This window comes from Alosa sapidissima, chromosome 8, assembly GCF_018492685.1.
Source record: "Alosa sapidissima isolate fAloSap1 chromosome 8, fAloSap1.pri, whole genome shotgun sequence".
Taxonomy (NCBI): Eukaryota; Metazoa; Chordata; class Actinopteri; order Clupeiformes; family Clupeidae; genus Alosa; species Alosa sapidissima.
This window is the reverse complement of record NC_055964.1, coordinates 35,675,186-35,699,518: the sequence shown is the minus strand read 5'-3', so window position 1 is coordinate 35,699,518 and position 24,333 is coordinate 35,675,186. Positions and strand designations below refer to the sequence as shown.

Sequence of the window (24,333 nt, the reverse complement as noted above, 5' to 3'; positions counted from 1 at the left end):
ACTCTCCATTGGCTCCCTATAGTAGCCAGAATTAAATTTAAATCTCTCACTTTGGCCTATAGGACACTAACTAGATCTGCTCCTAGTTATTTTAATTCAATAATCAAGCCTTACATCCCCAACCGCCCACTGCGGTCTTCTGGTGAGCGTATGTTGTGTCGACCAGTCATGAAAACTGGGTCTAATTCCAGACTCTTTTCTTCAGTGGTTCCATGTTGGTGGAATGAACTGCCCAGTGCTCTCCGTTCCTGTGGTAGTTTTGGGTCGTTTAAGAGGGGTCTAAAGACATTCCTATTCAACATATACTTAGTTGTTTAAGCGCTTATGTGTTATGGTTTATATAATGTTGTTTTATTTTAATTGGGCTGTTAATTAATTTGACATTATTGTTTATTATTGATATTCTCCTTAATGTAGTCTTAGCATGTCATTGTTTTTATATTATTGATTGAATTGACATTATTGTTTTATTATTGCCTTTCCCCTTTTTTACATTGCTTTTTATTAGGCTATTGCTTGAATTGATATTATTGTGTACTACAACTATTCTCCTTACTATATTTGACCTACATTTTAATCTGTTCCCTGTTCATTTTTAAATATTATTATGTTGTTTTGTATTTATGTGTCGCTTTGGACAAAGGCGTCTGCTAAATCCATAACCATAACCATAACCATCTACATCTTGTACCATTTGTAACAGGAAACGTATATGAGTCAACTTCTGTTTGAAAACAAAAGGTTTCTTTCGTCCATTGGACCATGTTTTAAAAACAAAACAACCAGGACAGGACAGGACAGGCCTGCTGAGTAAAGACAACCAGTGCAGGTAGGGTGGCCATCCGTCCGGATTTCGTCCGGACAGTCCGGATTTTGAGCTCTCTGTCCGGACAGAGAGAGTGTGTCCTCCTTTTTGGACATTTGTCCGGACAGAGAGAGTGTGTCCTCCGTTTTGGACATTTGTCCGGATTTATGTCATGAGTGGCCATCTGTCCGCATTTCATGAGCACATAGGCTCCGCCTCATTTCATGAGCACATAGACTCCGCCTCGTTTCATGAGCACATAGACTCCGCCTCATTTCATGAGCACATAGACTCCGCCTCATTTCATGAGCACATAGGCTACGCATCATTTCAAGGCCTCTGTAAGCTACTCATCTCTGTTACGTGTCATCATTTCTGACCCTCCACCACCACCATAGCACGGGACATCACAAAACTCCACCCACTTCCTTTTCGCGAAGCAGTCAATGCGACAACCTCCCTTGTGATTGAATGAATGAACATCGTTGCTGAGCCATAAGTTGCATATGGCGAAACAAAAGATGTCTTTCAACTCTGCGTGGTATTCTGAACACCACTTTGCTACCAAAAGCAGGACAGATGCTTACCATGCATTTTGTAAACTGTGAAACAGATATTGATGTCAGCTCTAGGGGTAACAGTGCAATAGACATGCAGGCACAAAGAGAAAGCCAGATCTGCCGGAGAAATCCTCTGTGGCATCGTTTTTGCTCCAGCAACACCCACAGCTGCAGAGCTCCCTAAGTTATTAAGTCACTAAAAAGTTATTGGGTTAAAAAGGTGGGTTTGTTGACTAATGTGGAAAACACACACACACAAACTAATGTTACTATGCTATTATAATAAGTATGGGAATGTTGGAAATAGCTGACTAATGTGAAAAAGACAACAACAAATGTTACTATAATAAATGATGTTATAATAAATAGGTGCCTTCTATAGAAATGGTTTATTTTCTAATGTTATTCCCCATATGTTACTCTGATTCCGTATGTGTCTTCACATTTGGACCTTTGTCCTAACTTTTGGGCACAAGTGTCCTCATTTTCAGTGTCATGGCGGTGGTCACAGGACAGGCCTGCTGAGTAAAGACAACCAGGACAGGACAGGACAGGACAGGACAGGCCTGCTGAGTAAAGGTCACTGTTGCATTCCTGAATAGTTGGGAAATATAGGTGTTGCAAAAAAATATAGGTGTTGCTGTTAATCAGATCGGCTTCTGTATTTATGTTAGAAAGCAGCTACTTCCTCCATTACAGCATATTCTCCCAACAGGTAGCGCCCTCTAATGGTTACCAGAGAAATATAGTCAAAGTAATTAAAAATCGAAACAGTTCAGACAGTGTTACATCAAAAGCAATTAAGTCTCAATTCCATACATGCATTTTAATTTAATTTAATTTCGGACTTTTTCTCTCTTTTTTGTCTCACCGTTTGCTGTGAGACACTATAATGTATTGACGTATTCTACTGTATTGCATTGTTGTTCTTATGTAACACTTACACTACAGGCCAGTTTTATCACGGTGTACAGTTTGAAGTGAGCAACCTCCACCCAGGAGAAGACCCTGAAAAACCTGATGCCACAATGGATGTTAAAGGACACAAACTGACTGTGACTAGGTAAACAAACATCTTCCATTTAATCAGAGGCGGACAGAGTACACAGCTTCATTACTTGAGTAAAAGTACAGATACCCTTTGCTAAATTTTACTCAAGTACAAGTAAAAGTACAACAGTCAGATGTCTACTGAAGTACTTGTTTTTAAAAGTACTTGAGTATCAAGAGTACAAGAGTAGTCTACATTTTCTAAATATTGCATTACTACTGCCACAGTGCTTACATTTATGTACAGAAACGTCCTACATGGAGTTATGAAAAATGTTAATGTTAATACCTTGGAGAATGTAAAAGGAATTGAAAGTAAAATCAAGTCATTTTCATCTTTTTACCATGTTGCCAGGGATGGGCAATATTTCTAATACATGTATTTAAAATACGTATTTCAAATACAAAATACTATTTTGTAATTGAAACACTTGAAGCGAAAACTATCATTAACTTGTTCAGAAAATTGAAATAGTCTGGCGAGGTGGGGCCACAGGTTGGCACATTCCCGGGATGGACCTGCTGTGTCTTCATCCATTGTTTCGTCCATGGTTTCGTCTCTTATCTAAATCTGACCATGGAGTTGAATTTGGCGGAAAGCTGAAGGTGATTGCTGATAGGCTGTCCTAATCAGTGGCGCAAAATCCAATCACGTTTGAGAGGGAAACAACAAATTAAGGGTTTCCGAGATTTTTCTTTTTTCCTTTTTTTTTTTAAGAAGAAGTAACGGGTAGTCACGGTTATGGATAGAAATGTAGTGGAGTAAAGAGTACAATATTTGCCTCTCAAATGTACTTGAGTAAAGTCATGAGTACTCCCCAAAAATGATACTCGAGTAAAGTACAGATCCCTCAAAATTGTACTCAAGTACTGTACTCAAGTAAATGTACTCCGTTACTGTCCTGCTCTGCATTTAATATGTTCAGGGAAACTAAACAGAAGCTGTTAAGTGTTACCATTTCCTAAATAACTTTGTCTCCTCAGAGGCTGGCAGAAAGACTTCCGTAGAGATGTGAAAAACGGAGAGAAAGTGCCCTGCTGGTTTGTACACAGCAATGGAACTGGACTCATCGATGGGAGCCATGAGGACTATGTGGTGTCCAACCTCTTTTAGTCTAACAGAATATATAAATAAAGTTCTTGGATAAAAACCTAATTGGATTGGTTTCATTAACGGAATAAAAGTAATTGATGACTCAACAACTAAAGTTCAAACAAATATAATTGGATTTCTTAACATTTTGCATATGTTCAGTGCATCTCTCTGTATCCCATTTACTGTTGTCGTTGGTGTGTGTGTGTGTTTGTGTGTGTGTAACTATACTCTCATTCTGGCATATTAATCTGCTGTAGCTCAACCTTGTTGCTGGAAGTTATAGCCTACAGCATGGGTTCCCAAACTCCATCAATGTGGGCCTCCCCTCGGAAAACAGTGACACCTCCGCAAACCCCCCCCCCGACAATCATTTTCAAATAATGATATTCACTTCATTTAAGCCACTTAAATCAGTGCTATACTATGCTATGCAATGCAATGAGTTTTCATCATATTTTCGATGTTTGGCTTTGTTGTCCATATCAGGCCGTGCAGCGATTGTGACAAATCTGTCGATTTTAAGTTAGCTATCGGAACGTCACATATTACCGTCACGTATGTCCAACCTCTTACGTGAATCTGTCACTTAATATTCATTTCTATAGGAGGCGGATTCCTAAAGAAACGCAAGCACCCACACCATAAGTTTATCTAAATTAGCTATGTACCAAAAAATACATTTTACCGTGACTCGAAGAGCTGTAAACAGTGTTGTAAGACTGCGTGTACAAATCCGCTTGGCAAGCTCCAAGCTGAGAGTTACCGTTCACAGCTAGCTCGGCTGGCGGCACTGTTGCTAAATTACGTTATGAAGTTTGGCACAATACATTCTGAATCAGGATAGGAATCAATAATTCTTTCCACTATCCCAAAGATTTATATAGATCTCTTCTATGATTTCTTTCGATTTTATAATGTTGACAATTACATAATCATTGAAAAATGAAATAAACGTTCAACCTTCCGCGCCTCCCCTCAATTTATTTGGCACCCCCCAGGGGAGGCGCGCCTCACAGTTTGGGAACCTCTGGCCTACAGGGACTATTTTCAGGTGCTGCGTGATATCATTGTGCTGTTTGATGCTTGATTATTATGCTGGAATGAGAGTATAGTTCCATATCAAATCAGCCAAGAAAATCACCACGTTTCATTTTCCGTTAGTCTTATTACACTTTCTCTCTTGAGAAGCGACAAGTGTTAAAGGAGAATTCCGGTGTGATATTGACCTAAAGTGTATCAAAACATGATACCGAGTGTGAACGTATGTCTCATAGCCCATCTCGGCTTGTCCCCTGCACTCCAAAATCTGGCGCTAGTTAGCCGATGCTACCAACATCTTTTTCAATAGTGGTGCTTCGGCATCGGGCTAGCCATGCAAATAAATCACTGTTTTACACCCATTTACGAGGCTCAATGTATCTCCACACTTCATTGGTAGACTTCCGAGGGCCCTGACATTTAAAACGAGACATTGAGAACTTTGAAAAAGCACTGGTAGTTTACTTACAAGACGATTTATACAGACAGTATCTTCACGAAGTTTAGCGTTTGCAGCCATCTTGAATTTAGTCACGATAAGTCGAGCAACGAGTAAGAATGAACAGCTATGATAAGGGATCAGATTCCAAAAATAATTCAGTGGAAATGCATGGATTCCAGTTGCTGCTACTGGAAGAAACTGGAATCCATGCATTTCCACTGAATTATTTTTGGAATCTGATCCCTTATCATACCTGTTCATTCTTACTCGTTGCTCGACTTATCGTGACTAAATTCAAGATGGCTGCAAACGTTAAACTTCGTGAAGATACTGTCTGTATAAATCGTCTTGTAAGTAAACTACCAGTGCTTTTTCAAAGTTCTCAATGTCTCGTTTTAAATGTCAGGGCCCTAGGAAGTCTACCAATGAAGTGTGGAGATACATTGAGCCTCGTAAATGGGTGTAAAACAGTGACTTATTTGCATGGCTAGCCCGATGCCGAAGCACCACTACTGAAAAAGTTGTTGGTAGCATCGGCTAACTAGCGCCAGATTTTGGAGTGCAGGGGACAAGTCGAGATGGGCTATGAGACATACGTTCACACTCGGTATCATGTTTCAATACACTTTAGGTCAATATCACACCGGAATTCTCCTTTAAGTAGGAAAATTACCGGAAATCTTATTCACTTTTAAGCGTGATGCTAGCGGGCGAGATGCTAATGGTCTAATCCGATTCAATGATCTATGCTAGGCTGGCGCTAAAAGTGGTATCGCCAGACTCAGAGAACGGCCAGATGAACTGGAGAAAGGTAAAAATCAATTGTTTAACTCAAGGGAAGGTGGAAAATGAGTAATTCCCCAAATGGTGGAATATCCCTTTAAGTGTGTACTTTTTCGTACCGACAGACAGTACTCAGTGACCTCGAGAAACAGAGATCTGTGTGAAAAATCACCAGCATTGTCCTTTAACTGAGATCATCTTACCTCTCACTCCACTTCAGATATCTAACCCAGCATACCATTTTCCGGTTTCTAACAAGTGATCATATTGCACAATAGTGAGTGATATTACTGTAGCCTAACAAGTTATGTCTTGATATTGGGAGGGGGGGGGGGGGGTCTATCTAATGTTAGAATTATTCCTAGTTGCTCATTCTCTCTATATCTACTGATGAAAATTAAAACAAAAGATAACTGTTCAACCATCAACAGAGAGCAGTATGCTATTATTAGGCTACATTAGGCTACACACTTCTCAAGTCCAATGGGAAATGCCATAGTACACTTAGATTGTCCACTCAGACACTTAGAGTGCTAAAATAGAGCCCTAGGCTGTCAACAGCATATTTGAATCCCATAGAGCCCCATAAATATGCAATACCATGCAATAAGTAAGCGAAACGTGTTTACAAAATGTGTAGACATATGTAATACACAAGTGATGTTATCTAATATCCCGTCCTTAAATCTTATTGAGATCTCAGAGGAAGTACAATCAGAGGGGATAAGGCCGTCTGCTAAACCAAGAGACACAGACAGGAGATACAATCTGCTTCAGAGGGGATCAAAGTCATTATTCCAAGTGAGATGCCACTGGAATCACAACTATTCTTGTATGACACCTACATGTGTGCATGCGTGGGAAATACATATCAGCAGCAGTGAGAAGAAACCAAATCTGTTGGTCAGATTGCCAAATGAAAGCTGGCCATCTGTTTCCTGTGCTTTTATGATCTTTGTTTGTATCGTCAGTTTGCCAGTATTGATATACAGGCCTGTTTTCCTTCCCTTTTTTGTGTGTGTAGTGTAAGGGTCTATCGCCCCCTGTGGGCTGTCATGAAGTTCTACATCACTATGGTGGGACTGAGCTGAATAAGGAAAAAAACAGATGAATGAGACAGCAGTCCTGTTTTATACTTGTCTGTACTGGCTATCTCAGCAGTCCTGTTTTATACTGGTCTGTACTGGCTATCTCATCAGTCCTGTTTTATACTGACCTGTACTGGTTACCTGTACTCAGCAGGCCTGCTTTATACTGGTCTGTACTGGCTATCTCATCAGTCCTGTTTTATACTGGTCTGTACTGGCTATCTCATCAGTCCTGTTTTATGACCTGTACTGGTTATCTCATCAGTCCTGTTTTATACTGGTCTGTACTGGCTATCTCAGCAGTCCTGTTTTATACTGGTCTGTACTGGTGGCCTAGCCTGACGAGCCAGACCCACATTAAAATGTAAGGTCTGGGCACTCACCGTTCGCAGTGCTCAGTCCGAGGGGCGGGATAATCGGTTGTCTTTCAAATTCCCTCTGCACGCAATAGGACAGTGTTGTCCCATGCGTTTTCCCACCAGCAGAGCTAGTTGGCTATTTCAAACTTTTGCCAACTTAAAAAAGGGCAACAGCAACATCCATCTTCTTTGTTCTCAAGTAGCAGGGAATTCAAGCCAAACCGTTGCAACTCTGCCATCAATCATTATGTTAAGCCCGCCTAACGACTCTATACACGATTTGATTGGCCTGATAGAAGTTTAATTTTTCGAGCTCACAAGCCAACGGAGAGTTGCTAGACTAGCCCTAGCAGCTAGGATGCGTCTAGATTTCTAGGCTACTGGTGGCCTGTACTCAGCAGTCCTGTTTTATACTGGTCTGTACTGGTTGCCTTTACTAGTTGGGGGCAGCCGTGGCCTACTGGTTAGTGCCTCAGACTTGTAACCAGTGGCGCAAAAAGTGGGTATGCGCTATATGCGGCGCATAGGGGCACCGCGGGGGCGCCAAAGCGATGGTAAAAAAAATAATAATAATAATTTCTGCATTTCCTCAATGTTAAATAACATTTTAGAGGACTAACAGGCTAGAGTAGGCGCCCTATCTCATAAGATTCCATCATAGAATGTTGACATAGAAGAGGGAGTGGGGGCGCCGTGAGCGCTGATGAGTGAGCAGGTACGAGTAGTGAGTTGCCATATATGGAAAAAGATGGATACAGCGAAAAAGCTGTCGGGGGCTAAAAATAGAAAAAGAAAGGGAAAATGAGATGGCATGTCAAGGGATGCGACAGCAGTTAAATAAGTGGATGGTGAAAAGCAACAGGTAGGATTTAAAGTGAGACGTCTGTGCTTGGAGGCTTGCAAATATTAATGTTAACAGACTAACTAGCGTTTGCTAAGCATATGCCGATTGAAACATAGCCTATTCCATTCTGATAGCTAGGTGGCTACCATGCTCATACTGCACTTTTAATGGCAAACTGCAAACAGAAATGGCACACGAGCAACAACTCATTACATGTCTCCATTTCCTAACAATGAAGACTCCTTGTAATAACTTAATATTGTGCTGTCAATGTGGCGCAAACAAAGGCTAGAGTTGGACCAGCCTTATCCTTTGTGAGCAACAGCTGGCAAAAGGACGTTATGAGAACCGTTTAGACTCTCTTAAAGTGACAATGCGACATTTAACAATACTTCAAGTTCAAATCGGCAGAATTTCTTAAAAAATAATAATGTGTAATACATTATTGGCCTTTTGTTTTACTTTAGTTGTTTTTTTTTTTTTTTTTGGGGGGGGGGGGGGGGGCACCAATTTGTTGTTGCATACCCCTCAAAAAATGGGTAGCTGCGCCCCTGCTTGTAACCGCAGGGTTGCCGGTTCGAACCCCGACCAGTAGGCACGGCTGAAGTGCCCTTGAGCAAGGCACCTAACCCCTCACTGCTCCTCGAGCGCCGCTGTTGTTGCAGGCAGCTCACTGCGCCGGGATTAGTGTGTGCTTCACCCCACTGTGTGTTGACTGTGTGCTGAGTGTGTTTCACTAATTCACGGATTGGTATAAATGCTTTATGAAATTATTGATAATTAATTATTGAAGTATTGTTAATTATCATTAGGGTTGCAAAATTTCGGGAATTTTCAAAGTTGGAAACTTTCCATGGGAATTAACGGGAATATATGGGAATTAACAGGAATAAACGGGAATTAATGGGAATAAACTGGGAATTTTTAATATGGCAAGTTAGTCTATAACAGGGAACTTAAATGTAGTGGACAAAAACCCATCTTGCAGTCTAATATTAGTTAAAACAACCTGATTTTAATACAATTTCAGTCAAATTTCTACCCTGCACATATGTCAATCATATGCACACAGCAATCGGCATAGGCTGCTAGACATAAAGGAAACCTATGGTGCGTTCATATGCAAATTCCCAGTTAATTCCCGTAAATTCCCATTAATTCCCATAATTTCCTTTAATTCCATGAAAGTTTCCAATTTGGAATATTTCCAAAATTCCCCAACTTAACTTCCCATGGTAAGTTTCCGGAAATGTTCCGCCCCTTTGCAACCCTAATTATCATTATCCTAAGTATTATTAAAAATGTGACCAACAAGGGTTTGAGATATTAATTGCACCTTTGAAAGGTTATATATAGAACCCTTTTCTTGATTATGAAAGAACCCCAAGGGTTCTTATAATTGAACCCTCTAAAATGGTTCTATAGGCTAAAGAATCTTTTGAGGGTGCCACTGCAACCAAGCTATAGAACCATTTGTTCTTTGTGTGTAATCACATGACCCAGTTTGGTTACACTGTAGCTCAAACTAGTGGTCATTTCATCACATCCTGTAGCATTTTACTGAACAGATTGTAACTGTCACTTCCTTCTTCCAGTGAGACACTATTTATAAGTGCAAATGTTAGCAACATACATGTATTGGTGTCAGTGCAAATGATCCCATTTCCTTTAATGGATTTTGAACAAAGCTGTGTAAAATAAAACCAACAGTGTAAGCCGTGTAAAACAATAAACATGATATTGCAGCTGTACATATATGCACACTCAATAATATGCATCACATTTTGATATGCATACACATCTGCTTCATGACATAATTGTAAAATATATTTTTTTCTTAAAAACTGATCATTTTGTTTTTGAACAGAAAATAATATAGGACTAATATAGGATAATATTTAGTAGCTTACGCAATGCATATACAAGCATATTCAGATTGCTATATGCAAATGTTTGCTTTTACACACAATTTTCAATTTCACAAACATTTCACATTATGAATTAGCAACTGAACACTGACTATCCTCTTCAGCATGCAGCACAATCACTGCGCGTAGCAAGGTGTAGCAGTTCAGTATGTTACCATGGGAACAGAGAGGACACAGTTGTGATGCAGGTGTTCCACTGTTATACCTTGATCAGACAGCAGGTGGAGCCAGAGCTATAAACAGGGAGAACACCAAACAAATCCAGACAAACACCATCACATGGGGTCCACCTCTCTAAATTCAACATTACATAGTTACTAGACTGAGTCTAGATTAGAATAGCTCATGTGTAGTGTTTGTAGTGGTACTAGAGTTGAGAGATAACTACTCTCTCATGGATTTCAAATACATCACTGCAACATGGTTCAACTACCTCTCATATAATTACAGAAATATGTTTTCAACTACACAATTTCACTCTGAAGTTCAGAATTCTCATTTGGAACAGTTCCACATTAGGATGTCACAGCTGAAGTCATAGCAGTCCTCTCTTTCAAGATGGTTTTGGCTCTAATGGTGTGATTTCTTCAGCCTTCTCTGAATCATTTGTGCCTGTAAAATAGGGAAATGCCACCAGGGGGGTATTCCATCAACCTCGCTAAAGGCCAAACCTGGCTTATTTCGATAAGTCTCGCTAATTTTAGTGAGAGTTCCGTTCCATTAGTGAGGTTAACGTGAATCCCAGCTTGGTAACTATGGGAATTTATAGAACTAACCTAGTCCGTAGCAGGTTAACTTTCAAGCTAAATTAAGCTGTGTTGCAAAAAAAAACAATTAGTCAGAAAACGAGTCCAAAAAGATGGTTCCGTCAACCTGTGCTTTCGTCACCTGTAGACTACAACTTCAAAAATAGACTTAGAAATGTTTTTTTTTCCGACAGTGTCACCAAGCATGGATTTACACATTCACTAGCTCCAAAGAATTTATGAAGATTATGCGACTTAAAATGTTTTCACTTGACATGCGTGTGGTTCGAGGAAACTCGCTACTCTGTGTCATTTACGTTCTGTGATGGTGTAACGCGTAGCGAGACAGCATGGGAAAGGAATTATATTCTTGCGTGTTCACAGGTTCGCTTCCCATGCGAAGTATTTAGGCTACATAGCTTATCACCTTGAAAATACCATTTTTAGTTAAACTCTTTAATGAAAGACATGTCCTACTGTTGATAAAGGGTCATGCACATTTGGTAGGCTGTTCAGTGACAGTAAATTATGCTATGCCAGTGGGCTATATTATAATTGATGCAAGCCGTAGGATAATTCTGTAGCCTGTAGGCCTATAGGCAGCTAATAATTAAAACTGCTTCATGTGTTGACGATTGTTCATGAATGTCAAATCAACTGTGTGCTACACAGATTAAATATTAGGCCTAAATGACAAATTAAAACCCATTGCATTTTAGATAAATATTTTTCAAACACTTTGGGACATGTGAGAGACAATATGCTATATTACGTTGATACTCATTGATTTTATGACCACCTACACCTAGACAATAATTTAGAGTGAACCCTTTTAATCTAAGAATGTATAGATAGTTTTGAATAGCCATTATGCCAAAGTTGTTTTTGAGTTTATATTTATTTATTCACTCGTTTTGAGTGAAGACAATCAAACTCGCAATTGATTTCAAACCATTAGCATTGTTGTTTTAAATGTATGCTTTCATTATTCTCCAATTTCTGTAGGCAACTATCTATCTAGCCTATCGATTTTTTTCTCTCGATGTTAAATTTGATGACTTTCGATGAAAATCCTGTACAGGGCGCTTGCAAATCGAACAGAAATCGTGTAGTATTGTCTTAATTTTACGACATAAATCCTCTTTTCCTCAATCTACTGTTTTGGTCTACTTTTCTACCTCGTGCACGAGCAGAGATGAAGCTGACCTAAACCGCGCTTGAATAAACGAGGCCAAGATGCCACTAACTTTAGTTAATGGAACGACTTCAGCCCCAAGTGAAAGTCTACGCTAGTTCAAGCCAGGCTATTTCTGTTAAGCGCCGCCTTCATTAGCGAGGTTGATGGAATACCCTCCAGTTCAGTCAGAACAGCAGTGACCTTGCTATAGTTTAAAACGTTGTTCTATCAACATGTATCTGCAAAATGCACTGAATGTCAAACCCAAGACCAGTCGAATGTGGCTTAATTCACTGAACACTGAATTATTTGATTTACTCAAACTAAAACTTTTATAAAACAAACTCAAACTCTTCTGCTCATACTGAAAGAATGACATGAGAATGTCAGATATTGAGGGCAGAATGATCTACACACACTGAACCACAGGGCACAACCTCTGAAACTGGTGAAACAAGTTTACATCAGCTGAGCTGTGTGTTTAATTTGTGAAACAAGTTTACATCAGCTGAGCTGTTGGTGTTTACATCAGCTGAGGTGTGTGTTTAATTGGTGTTTACATCAGCTGAGCTGTGTGTTTAATTGATGTTTACATCAGCGGAGCTGTGTGTTTAATTGGTGTTTTGACTGCAGTGTGCGGTTGAGGGTGGTGGAGTGTTGTTATTCTCTCTTTGACATACTCACTTGAGGCAGCTGAGTAGTTACTCGACACAGCAGTCTGGGAGCCCTTATCTGGAACACAGAGACACAATTGAGTCAGAAAAGAGATCTGTTGTGATACTGAACACAGCATCTCAAAAACTGTGTGGAGGTGAGAGACAGTGGCACGTAATTAAGTAAACAATAAGTAAATCATATTATAAAATAACAGTTTACTGTATACGTTGCACAGGGAAAATAACCTGTTTTCCGCCATGCTCCAGGTCAAAAATAGGGCCAATTATGAGAGAGATAGACAGACAGTGGCACATACATATTAGAAATTCCCATGCAGTTGCATATTTTGGTTTACAAGTAAATTATATTATGAATATTTTCTCCCCCATTAGAGGAGGAAAAACTCGATATTAAGTTTCCAAACATTCTCTCGTGGCAACAGTCAAGACAAGATGGCATAATAGCCAGTTAGTCGAATGGAGTAGGCAAAACATTGTACCTAATCTGCTACAGTTTAGCAGCAAACAATTTACCTGCACACTTCCTCCTCCACCTGATAATGACCCCGATACCAGCTCCAACCAGGCAGCACACAGCCAACACAGTCACCAGTGCAGAGGACATGATGGGTGTAGTTACCAAGTCCCAATCTCGCTCTGCCAAAAAAGCAAATCAGGAACACTGAACACGCACATCAAAAGTTTCAACTCACTTTAAAGCATATTCCTTAAAAGCCAGTCTATTCAATACCCAACTCACTTTAAAGCATATTCCTATATGCAAGTCTATTCAATACCCAACTCACTTTAAAGCATATTCCTACTATGCCAGTCCATTCAATACCTAAACCAATGGAGACGAGAGACACCAGGGTTTCCCGCAGGAAATGTGTTAGTCAAGGTGGTAGGTCGTAGGTCGGGGGGGGGGGGTCTGGTATCGGTTGCCGTCCGAGCGGGGGGGAGGTGGGGGGGTCTTGTATCGGTTGCCGTCCGACCGGTGTGGGGGCGGGGGTGGTGTTGGTGTCTTGTTTGTGCGATACACTACAGACTCTGTACACAAAGAACAGTAATAACACCAAACAAACTATACAACAGTATACAAATATTTCAAAATATTTGTGTAATTTGTGCAATTTTAACAAAGACTATTACAAACTATAGAACAAGTGCAAAAGAAAGTGCAAAACAACAAAATGTGCAAATGTGATCAGTCAATACTTATGGCAGAGCTGACAACTAGCATCGTTACAAGCCATCCTCCTTGGCTTTAAAAGATAATTTCAAGGGCCCTTTGGTAATTGCACTGTTTTACTATTAATGGTAATAAAACCAAGACTAAAAAAACCAAGAATAAAACCAAATTTCAAAAATATTGGCCATATAGCCTAAGTTCGTTGATGGGGATGGAGTTAATAATTTAGAAAGCATACGCGTGGGGGGGGGGATGGGTCAGGTGTGCGTACCATAGCATTAATTCCTGCAGGCGCCCCTGGTGTCGAACCTGCCTAGATCACATGCTGCCAATGTAAATCCAGTTAATCTACCTCAGTTATGTGTATTAATGATTGGAATAGTGCTTAGTGTGGTGTGAAGAGAGACATAAACGCAGATCCAAACCCATGTATTGTAAATACTGCAGTTCAATAGAAGAAGTCAACTTTACTCAAACCGCCTTGCGTCATCCTTTCCAACCAGAACCCTCCATTCAACATCTTCAGGCCTTAAGTAGTGCTCTGGCCGGCACTCCTTGATTGTGTTCCATGAAAACTGAACGGCGCAACCTAATAGTGTAATATACAGTCCAACCACCTGCTATCTCCCCTACACACTGGAACAGTGTCACCACCACATGGTTATTCTTGCTCTACATTGTTAGTATCTAGTTGTTTTGTAGGAATAGTACGCTGACTTATCAGTTTCCTTTCTAACAGTATATAGCGTAGCCAGAAATGTCCAAATGGGTGGGCACAGAAAAAACGGGTGGCAAAGCGAATTTGATTTGACATAAGAGAGGCCTAGATTAGATACACCATACAAGCATCAATCATAGGCATGTTATATTTATGACATAAAACAGGAATTTATTCAACGCATTTGATCACAGCTGATAAATTACGCAGAAACATTTTCAACTGGAACAAAACAATGCATGAATGTAGCTTTTGCGCGTCATATGAAACACAATTGAGACAATAGATTGACCATATTGGACAACTGCAAAGCCTTATCATAGGCATGTTACATTCATGACATGAAAAGTGGAACTTCTAGAACGAACATGACAAATCACGCAGTCGGCTAAACATTTTAAACTTGCGCCAAACGGATGAACCCAGCATCGGTGCGTCGCATAAATTAAAACACAAATTGAAGCAACAACTTGATCATTGGACAACCCTACCACTAAACCTTTCCATAGGCCTGCAACGTTTATGACATATAAAGTGGAATATGAACGCATTTCATCACACCTGACAATTAAACGGAGCTGTAGCTGTTCGCGATTTGACTTATTGTTGAAAACGAGGAGCGAGATATTTGCACCACTCAGCTCCGCTCACTAGCTCTGATTCGGAGGCATATCACATATGTGAAGATTATAAAATCTGATTATTTTTCGATTCATGACACGTTTCTTATTTTTTTAATGCGTTCTGCGGAGAAGGGAGATTGGCGTTGGTCACGGTTTGGAATGAAAGGGAGAAAACAGGACAGAGTAACACGTTTTTGTTTTTTTTTGACGACGTAGTTAAGGTGGCAGGCTTGTTTTGCCAAGGCGGCCGCCTTGACCGCAAAGTGCTGCGGGAAACCCTGGACACTGAATACAAATACCATTTTAACACAGAGCTAATGTCATCTCAAAACCCGTTATACCCAAATCAATGTCCAGCTTGTTGTCCAGGCTGAGGTGTTCAGCTGTGCAGGTGTAGTGGTGATGCTGTAGTTCCTCTGCACTGACCTCCAGGCTCTTCCTCATCTGGTACGTCTCATCTCCATTAGGTAGCAGCTCCCCCCCAGTGATCTGGTGGTCAGACACAGGCTGGCCGTCTCTGAGCAGGGTCAGGTTGATGTGACGGGGGTAGAAACCTGTGGCCAGGCAGGTCAACAGAACACCTGCAGAGCATGGTAGTACCCTCTGAAGGAGCCTGACTCTGGGCTTAACTGTAGAAGAGAAACAAAATGTTTTGACCACAATAAACAAAATAAAAAAATAGAGAGTAATTCTGTCCAAATGTGTCAACACAACACAAAGTATTGTACAAATGTCAAATGTACAGGAAAATACTTTGGCCCAATGGATTGTATTCCATGAATTTAACATTCCAACTTTCCAATTCTTGGTCAATTTTTAAAAATTACTATGCTGCACCGTATGCCCTTGCAATCGTGGCCAATGAGAATGACTGTATGCCTCTACACTGTTTTATTTATATATGTATTGTAACGTTTGTTATAAGGGCCAATGTGTTTTTAAAAAACTTTTATTGTTTTCACTGACAGAAATGAACTGACTGGGTCTGTGGAAATCAATCAATCAATTATTATACCTTTTTTCAGCACACGATTCCTTTCTTTGGCTAGATGCTTTTTGAGAAATTTGATACAGTTGGGGTGGTATATCATTCTGTACCGCAAGGGAAAGTCCATACTGTGGGTCCATCCCTCATTCTCCATATTTGACCACCTCCGTTCAATGCGAAGAGCATCATTGTCAACATCATAATGGTCGACTTCTACAGTATCGCCATTGTAAGCATCTTTACTGATCATCACTCCTCCGGACTCATCGTCTAGTAGCTCACATCCAGCAACTCTTTGAAAAACATAAATATCTGTGAAAAAAATGGGGAAAAGATTCATTTGAACACTGTCCAACAGACAATTACTCTGAAATGCCTCTTAAATTTTATATCAATGAGCTTACCATTTGTGTCGTTAAAGTAGTTCTTCAGATAAGAAGCTCGATCTTTCATACTCCCATGAACATATCCAACAAAGTATCCAACAAAACTCATATCATCTGTGTCCGCTCCTCTGACAGACGCCGGACTGATGTCTCTGTGTTTTATTTTGTTTTCGATTGAGTCATAGTATCCGAATATAATGTCATCCAGCATCACATATCCGGTGAATTCTGGAAATGGAGTCTTTCCTCTAATGTATGTTGTCATCATCCATAAGGAGTGAGAACCTGCAGGGTTTGGGATGGAGGCACATTACAGGGTGTTAATTAAAAAACAATTGAGTGAGTAAAACACACGAGCTTTGGCAATTCTGACCGACACATTATAACAGCAAATGTCTAAAATGGGACTCAAAGGTTATATGTAATAGAACACTTTTGATAAATAAAGGTGTTGGCGTGAAAGGGCAGTATTTTTTCTGCTCTCTCTCCCCTGTTTTCCTGCTCTCTTTCTACTCTAGTGTTCCTACTGTATGTTCTCCCTGTGCTCTCTTTCTACTCTAGTGTTCCTACTGTATGTTCTCCCTGTGCTCTCTTTCTACTCTAGTGTTCCTACAGTATGTTCTCCCTGTGCTCTCTTTCTACTCTAGTGTTCCTACAGTATGTTCTCCCTGTGCTCCCTCTTTAGTGTTCCTACTGTATGTTCTCCCTGTGCTCTCTTTCTACTCTAGTGTTCCTACAGTATGTTCTCCCTGTGCTCCCTCTTTAGTGTTCCTACAGTATGTTCTCCCTGTGCTCCCTCTTTAGTGTTCCTACTGTATGTTCTCCCTGTGCTCTCTTTCTACTCTAGTGTTCCTACAGTATGTTCTCCCTGTGCTCCCTCTTTAGTGTTCCTACTGTATGTTCTCCCTGTGCTCCCTCTTTAGTGTTCCTACTGTATGTTCTCCCTGTGCTCTCTTTCTACTCTAGTGTTCCTACTGTATGTTCTCCCTGTGCTCTCTTTCTACTCTAGTGTTCCTACTGTATGTTCTCCCTGTGCTCCCTCTTTAGTGTTCCTACAGTATGTTCTCCCTGTGCTCTCTTTCTACTCTAGTGTTCCTACTGTATGTTCTCCCTGTGCTCTCTTTCTACTCTAGTGTTCCTACAGTATGTTCTCCCTGTGCTCTCTTTCTACTCTAGTGTTCTTACTGTATGTTCTCCCTGTGCTCCCTCTTTAGTGTTCCTACAGTATGTTCTCCCTGTGCTCCCTCTTTAGTGTTCCTACTGTATGTTCTCCCTGTGCTCTCTTTCTACTCTAGTGTTCCTACTGTATGTTCTCCCTGTGCTCCCTCTTTAGTGTTCCTACTGTATGTTCTCCCTGTGCTCCCTCTTTAGTGTTCCTACTGTATGTTCTCCCTGTGCTCCCTCTTTAGTGTTCCTATGTTCTCTCTTTAGTGTTCATCATGTGACCACATGCAGGTTCAAAAGTTCGTTTTCGTTTCGTGAACCGGTTCAAAGCCTTGGTTAAAAGTAACGAGTACTTCATGCTCATATTTCAAATGTAGTGGAGTCAAAAGTACAGTATTTGTCTTTGAGAGAAAAACAACACTGGATGGTGGTGGTATTTGGGACCTCAGATGGCACTCCATTAAAACCAAGTTTCTGTGAAGACATTTCCATTTCATTCTCACGCTCCTCGGTTCCTAATCATTTACAGATTGTTGTTAAATGAGGAGGTGAAGCAACACAGTGGTAGACATGCCCCTGTCCCAACTTTTTTGAAATGTGTTGCTGGCATCAAATTCAAAATGAACATATACTTTTCAAAAAATGTGGAACTTGGACTTGTGAAATGGTCATTCTCAGCTACTCAGAAACAAACTGTACATTTACTAGTTGAATAGTCTTAGCAGCTAAAAACATGAACAGATAGCACACCCTTTTCAGACATCTTTGTTTTCATGCAGGCGTTTGTTAGCCACTGGCAAATGTGAAAAAGGTGGGCTAGACATGGCTGTCATAACTTGATAAAAGTTTAATTAATTATCCCATCACAATACTGAGTAGGCTTGTTAATTTCCTACAAAACATCTAAAATGTTCGGTGCAAGGCACTGGCAAAGAAGATAAGTATTTATGAATGTAAAAACAAAAGATGACGTTTAATGATTGACATGATTATTAGTCTCACCTGAATTCACCCCTCCATAACGGGAGAGAAAGTAGATCAGGATTAAGCATTTGTTCATGCTGATGCACTGTAGTTGCTGCATAAAACAAATTAACGGATATGAAAAACTGCTCCGCTTCTCAGCTATTCTTGTCCTGTCCGATGTGTTTGTAAATCTTCAATCTTGTAAACATTCAGTCAGTTCAATAGCAGAGGCATGCTCTGAACTTTGACATTTATGAGGACTATAAATTGTGCATTCGTAAGATAATACAACAACCTGCTTGTAATAAAACCTTTTATTTATTAGACCATAGCTGGGGTAAAGTCTGCAGTGATTTTGAAAAGCCAAATTTACTCAAGACTAAATATGCATGTGTGTGTACGTACTGTATGTGTGTGCATACGTGCATGTATATGTCTGTGTGCTTGTGTGTGTTTGCGTGAGTAGGCATTACAGGTGAGGTAGTGTTTGATTTTATTCCTTAGTCCCTCTCTGAGTGTGTTTATGAATTATTTATTTGTGGCTTATTTGTTAGGGACAGATTCTCTCAGAAAAAGGGGTGTGATTGGTGTCAAATTATGGTAAGTTACAACTTTTGGTTTTGATGTGTGTACTATTTCTATTACCTTTTCTAAATAATCTCACAAAAAGGACTAAGGCTTCTGCCCCATAGTCTACATTTGCCACTAAATAAGTAGTCACTAGTCACTGAGTTCTGTAATCAGGTTTTTTGATGGTCATTACAAGAGTCCATTCATTGATTAAGTATATTTTTGGGGGGCTTTTATGCCTTTAATTGACAGGAAAGTGGAGAATGACAGGAAGTGGGATCCGGAAAGGACCACGGGGCGGGAATCAAACCCGGGTCGCCGGCGTACGGTGCAGGTGCCCCAGCCAGTTGTGCCACGGCCAGGTCCATTCATTGATTACGTTTTTCCCCTTTGTGTAGGTTTCTCGTGTTGAATTGAATAAAACATTGTGCATATTCACAGATTATTCTTGTATTGCTTTAAAGTACATTTCCATGCACACACACATACAAAGGTGTATTTTCATTTTGTCAGTGTTGTGTTTTCAGGGTGTGAGTATAGTGTTACTGTTACCGGCCTCAGACCTAAGGGAATCTGGGCGGGTGCAAGGCCACAGGCTGGATAGCACTGTGGGTTAAATGAAGTGAAGAGATGAAAAATGTCAACTTGCTCAAACTTTATTTCTCGAGCTACGGTCTCCCCATTTACCCACTATGGTGCAACAGCGCCACAGTGCCATCTACAGGCATGAAGTAAAATAGATGAAAATGTTAGCTTAGTTCTAAATAAAATGACAAAAATAGGAGGGGGTGACTGTTTTTTAAAAAAATAAAACTAATATAGGCATTTTCTCTACCCATTACATTACCAGTTACCTGAAACATAAGAACAATCCTTTTTAACAATGCACCCGGGGTCTGATCACATTTGATTGTGGACTGGACACACGCCTTAAACCTATTGTCTATGACCAGGCATTTCAGATCGCTAAAATATAGCCTTCTTTTTATAAGTGCAAATGTTAACAGCATCTTGATGTCAGTGCAAATTATCATATTTTCCCATCAAGGATTTGTGAACAAAGATGTGTAAAATAAAATAATAAACAGTGTAAACTGTGTCAACCAAAACAACATGATATTGCAGCTGTACATGTGCACACAATAATTATTATGCATCACATTTTACATACATATCTGCATTACTTAACCTAATAGTAAAATATAAAAAAATAAAAAAGTGTTTTGAACAGAAAATAACATAGGCTTACCTCTGTGTATAATGTTCAGTAGCTAAAGTAATGCATATAGAAGTAAATAGTTCACATCAATTGTTCCCACACAATGAGGCTCATTTTCAGAAATGACACCCAAATCACCTGAATTCTTCTTCAGATTTGCTTCATGCAAATAGTTTGCTAAATTTGCACTCAATTGTCAATCGCACAAACATATCACATTATGAAATAGCAACTGAACATTGACTACACCTGTCCTTTAGCATGCAGCACTGTAGCTGTGTGTAGTTCAGTATTATATATAACGGGAATAGAGTGTACAAAGTTGTGATGCTGGCGTTTCACTGTCATACCTTAATCAGACAGCAGGTGGAGCCAGAGCTGTAAACAAGAAGAACACAAAAGAAATCCAAACAAACACCATCACGTGGGGGCACATGGGGTCCACCTCTCTACAATCAACAGCACATTGAAGGTCAATGAATATCAACGGCACATCAACGGATATCAAATCTATGTTACATCAGCGGTAGTTACTAGAGTCTAGATTAGAATAGCTCATTGAGAGTGTTTGTAGTGGTACTAGAGTTGAGAGGTAACTAGTACCCTCTCAAGGATGTCATTCAATCAGTCCTTATATAATTACAAAATTATGTTTTCAATAAAACGATTTCACTCAAGTTCAGAATTCTCATTTGGAACAGTTCCACATTATGGTTTCACAGCTGAAGTCATAGCAGTCCTCTCTCTTTCAAGTTGATTCTGGCTCTAATGGTGTGATGCCTTCAATCTTCTCTGAATCTTCTGTGCCTATAAAAGAGGAAAATGGCACCAGTTCAATCAGAACAGCAGTAACCTTGTCATCGTTTAAGACTTTTTTTTCTTTCAACGTGTATCCGTAACATGCACTAAATGTCAAACCCAAGACCAGCTGAACATGGCTTAAATCACTGAACAACACTGAAGTATTTACTTAAACTAAAACTCTTCAATTCAAACTTCTGCTCAAAATGAAATCTGCTACACAGATTCCCAGAACATGAAACCAAGCGATCAGAGAATGTCAGATTTTGAGGGCAGGATGATCTACACACACTGAACCACATGAGAACAGTCCTGTTCACCCTGTACACATCTGACTTCTGCTACAACACCGAGTCATGCCACATGCAGAAGTTTTCTGATGATAATTTGTGGGGTGTATCAGGAACGGGCAGGAGGAGGAGTACAGGAGCCTGGTGGAGGACTTTGTGCAATGGTGCAAACTCAATCATCTTCAACTTAACACTTCAAAGACCAAGGAGATGGTGGTGGATTTCCGCAGGTCTAAGCCCACTCTGCTACCAGTCCACATTGATGGGGTCAATGTGGAGGTGGTTAGCACCTACAAGTATCTGGGTCTCCACCTGGACAATAAACTGGACTGGTCAGCCAACACTGACGCACTCTACAAGAAAGGGCAGAGCAGGCTGTACTTCCGGAGGAGGCTGCGGTCCTTCAATGTGTGCAGTAAGCTCCTCAGGATGTTCTACCAGTCTGTTGTTGCCAGCGTCCTCTTCTATGCAGTAGTATGCTGGGGAGGAAGCACAAGGAAGAAGGATGTGGGGCGAATTGACAGGCTGGTAAGGAATGCTGGCTCTGTAGTTGGAGCTGAACTGGAGTGCATCACTTCACTATCTGACAAAAGGACCCTGAACAAACTGATCAACATCTTGGACAATGAGTGTCACCCACTCCACAGCACTATTGTTAAGCAGAAGAGCCTGATCAGCTGGAGACTTCGCTCACTGCCTTGCACAACTGACAGACTGAGAAGATAGATAGATAGATAGATAGATAGATACTTTATTGATCCCCCGGGGAAATTCAAGGTCTCAGCAGCAGCATACATACAACACAAACACATTCTTTAACAGCAGGAAGAGTAATTAAAGTATATAATATAAAAACACAACTAAGCAGTAAGGACAGTAGAAGATAAAGAATATGCTAAATATACTAAAATACAAATTATACTAACACTTAATACAATATATAAAAATATACTAAAATACAAATTACAAAAAAAAACATTGCAGAACACAGATTCCAAAAATAATTCAGTGGAAATGCATGGATTCCAGTTTCTTCCAGTAGCAGCAACTGAAATCCATGCATTTCCACTGAATTATTTTTGGAATCTGATCCCTTATCATACCTGTTCATTCTTACTCGTCGCTCGACTTATCGTGACTAAATTCAAGATGGCTGCAAACGCTAAACTTCGTGAAGATACTGTCTGTATAAATCGTCTTGTAAGTAAACTACCAGTGCTTTTTCAAAGTTCTCAATGTCTGGTTTTAAATGTCAGGGCCCTCGGAAGTCTACCAATGAAGTGTGGAGATACATTGAGGCTCGTAAATGGGTGTAAAACAGTGATTTATTTGCATGGCTAGCCCGATGCCGAAGCACCACTATTGAAAAAGCTGTTGGTAGCATCGGCTAACTAGCGCCAGATTTTGGAGTGCAGGGGACAAGCCGAGATGGGCTATGAGACATACGTTCACACTCGGTATCATGTTTCAATACACTTTAGGTCAATATCACACCGGAATTCTCCTTTAAGTTTCCAAACATTCTCTCGTGGCAACAGTCAAGACAAGTTGGCATAAAAAGCCAGTTAGTTGAATGGAGTAGGCAAAACATTGTACCTAATCTGCTACAGTTTAGCAGCAAACAATTTACCTACACACTTCCTCATCGACCTAAAAATGACCCCGATACCTGTTAGTAGAGTGGAGTAGGCAATACATTGTACCTAATGGCCTGTTACAATTTTTTAAAAAATCAGATAGGGCAGACCTACAATATCACCTATCACCTAGCTACAGTAGCAAATGAAAACAGTTTTTAAACCTGCCAGCCAAAACTGCACAAAATTGAAAGTGTAGGATCATTATGACACCCTCCGAATGCATGCCAAGTTTCGTGAACTTTCGTTCATGGGGGGCCATACAATAAAATAATTTATGTGTACATTTAGTGACCGTACAGTCGTACACCAACAGAGTTTTCTGTGAATATCTTGAGAACCGTAGGGCCTAGGATGATCAATTTTTTGCGTACTGTATGTTTGCCTCCAGGGGTCATGTTAACCCATTCCATATGCACACATGTGCATAAACAGATACACATGCACACACATACATTCACAGTAATCATACGTATGACACATACTCACACAGTAGACATATGTACGCATGCATGCACGTGCACACACACAGGCACATACGCAGGCACACACACAAGCACATGCACGCACACACATACACACACTCACACACACCCACCGACACACACATAAGCATAAACATGTACACGCACACATGCACACAATTCAAGAATTTCTCAGAATTATGAACAGGCAAGATGGGGGTGGGGTTGTATAAAATGTATTTTACATGTGAAATCTATAAACTAATCATGTTTTGGTACTTGTTGTCTAGCAGATACCAATTTGAATTGAGTGTGCATAATGCAATTCAGTGAGACAGTTAGAATCATATATGCCTTTCAGCGTGACTTATTTTTGTGGGAAAAATGTGCTGGACTGGGCGGCGACAGATTAGTCTTGTATTAATTGCATACAAGTATTTTCATACACTCACACACAGTTGTATTTCCATTTAGTCCATGTTCTTGTGTTTTAATGGTGTGAGTATACACTGTAATAATAGAAAAACATTGTTAATTTATTGTTCATTTGATTTGTATTTTTTCACTACAGTAGCCTATTAGTATGTTAGGTTATTTACTTGAATTAAACTTTCTAATTTATGTGTATAATGAACCTATTGTTTTTGTTGTAAAATATCAACGTGATCATTGACCTGAAATTATACATTGATCAAAGGACTTTAATTAGATTAAGCATGATTCACGCATGCCCATTATGAAGT

At 40.1% G+C, this 24,333-nt stretch overlaps 1 protein-coding gene and 1 long non-coding RNA gene across 3 annotated transcripts in view; one reads left to right on the top strand and one right to left on the bottom strand.

Moving 5' to 3' along the window:
• Positions 1-24,333, bottom strand: part of LOC121715131 — a 315,706-nt gene that overhangs the window by 81,582 nt on the left and 209,791 nt on the right. The gene's annotated exons all lie outside the window — the stretch shown is intronic.
• LOC121715200 lies at positions 2,316-3,467 on the top strand. The gene is made up of 2 exons (XR_006033554.1): positions 2,316-2,428; positions 3,400-3,467. It is a non-coding gene; the product is annotated as an uncharacterized LOC121715200 (long non-coding RNA).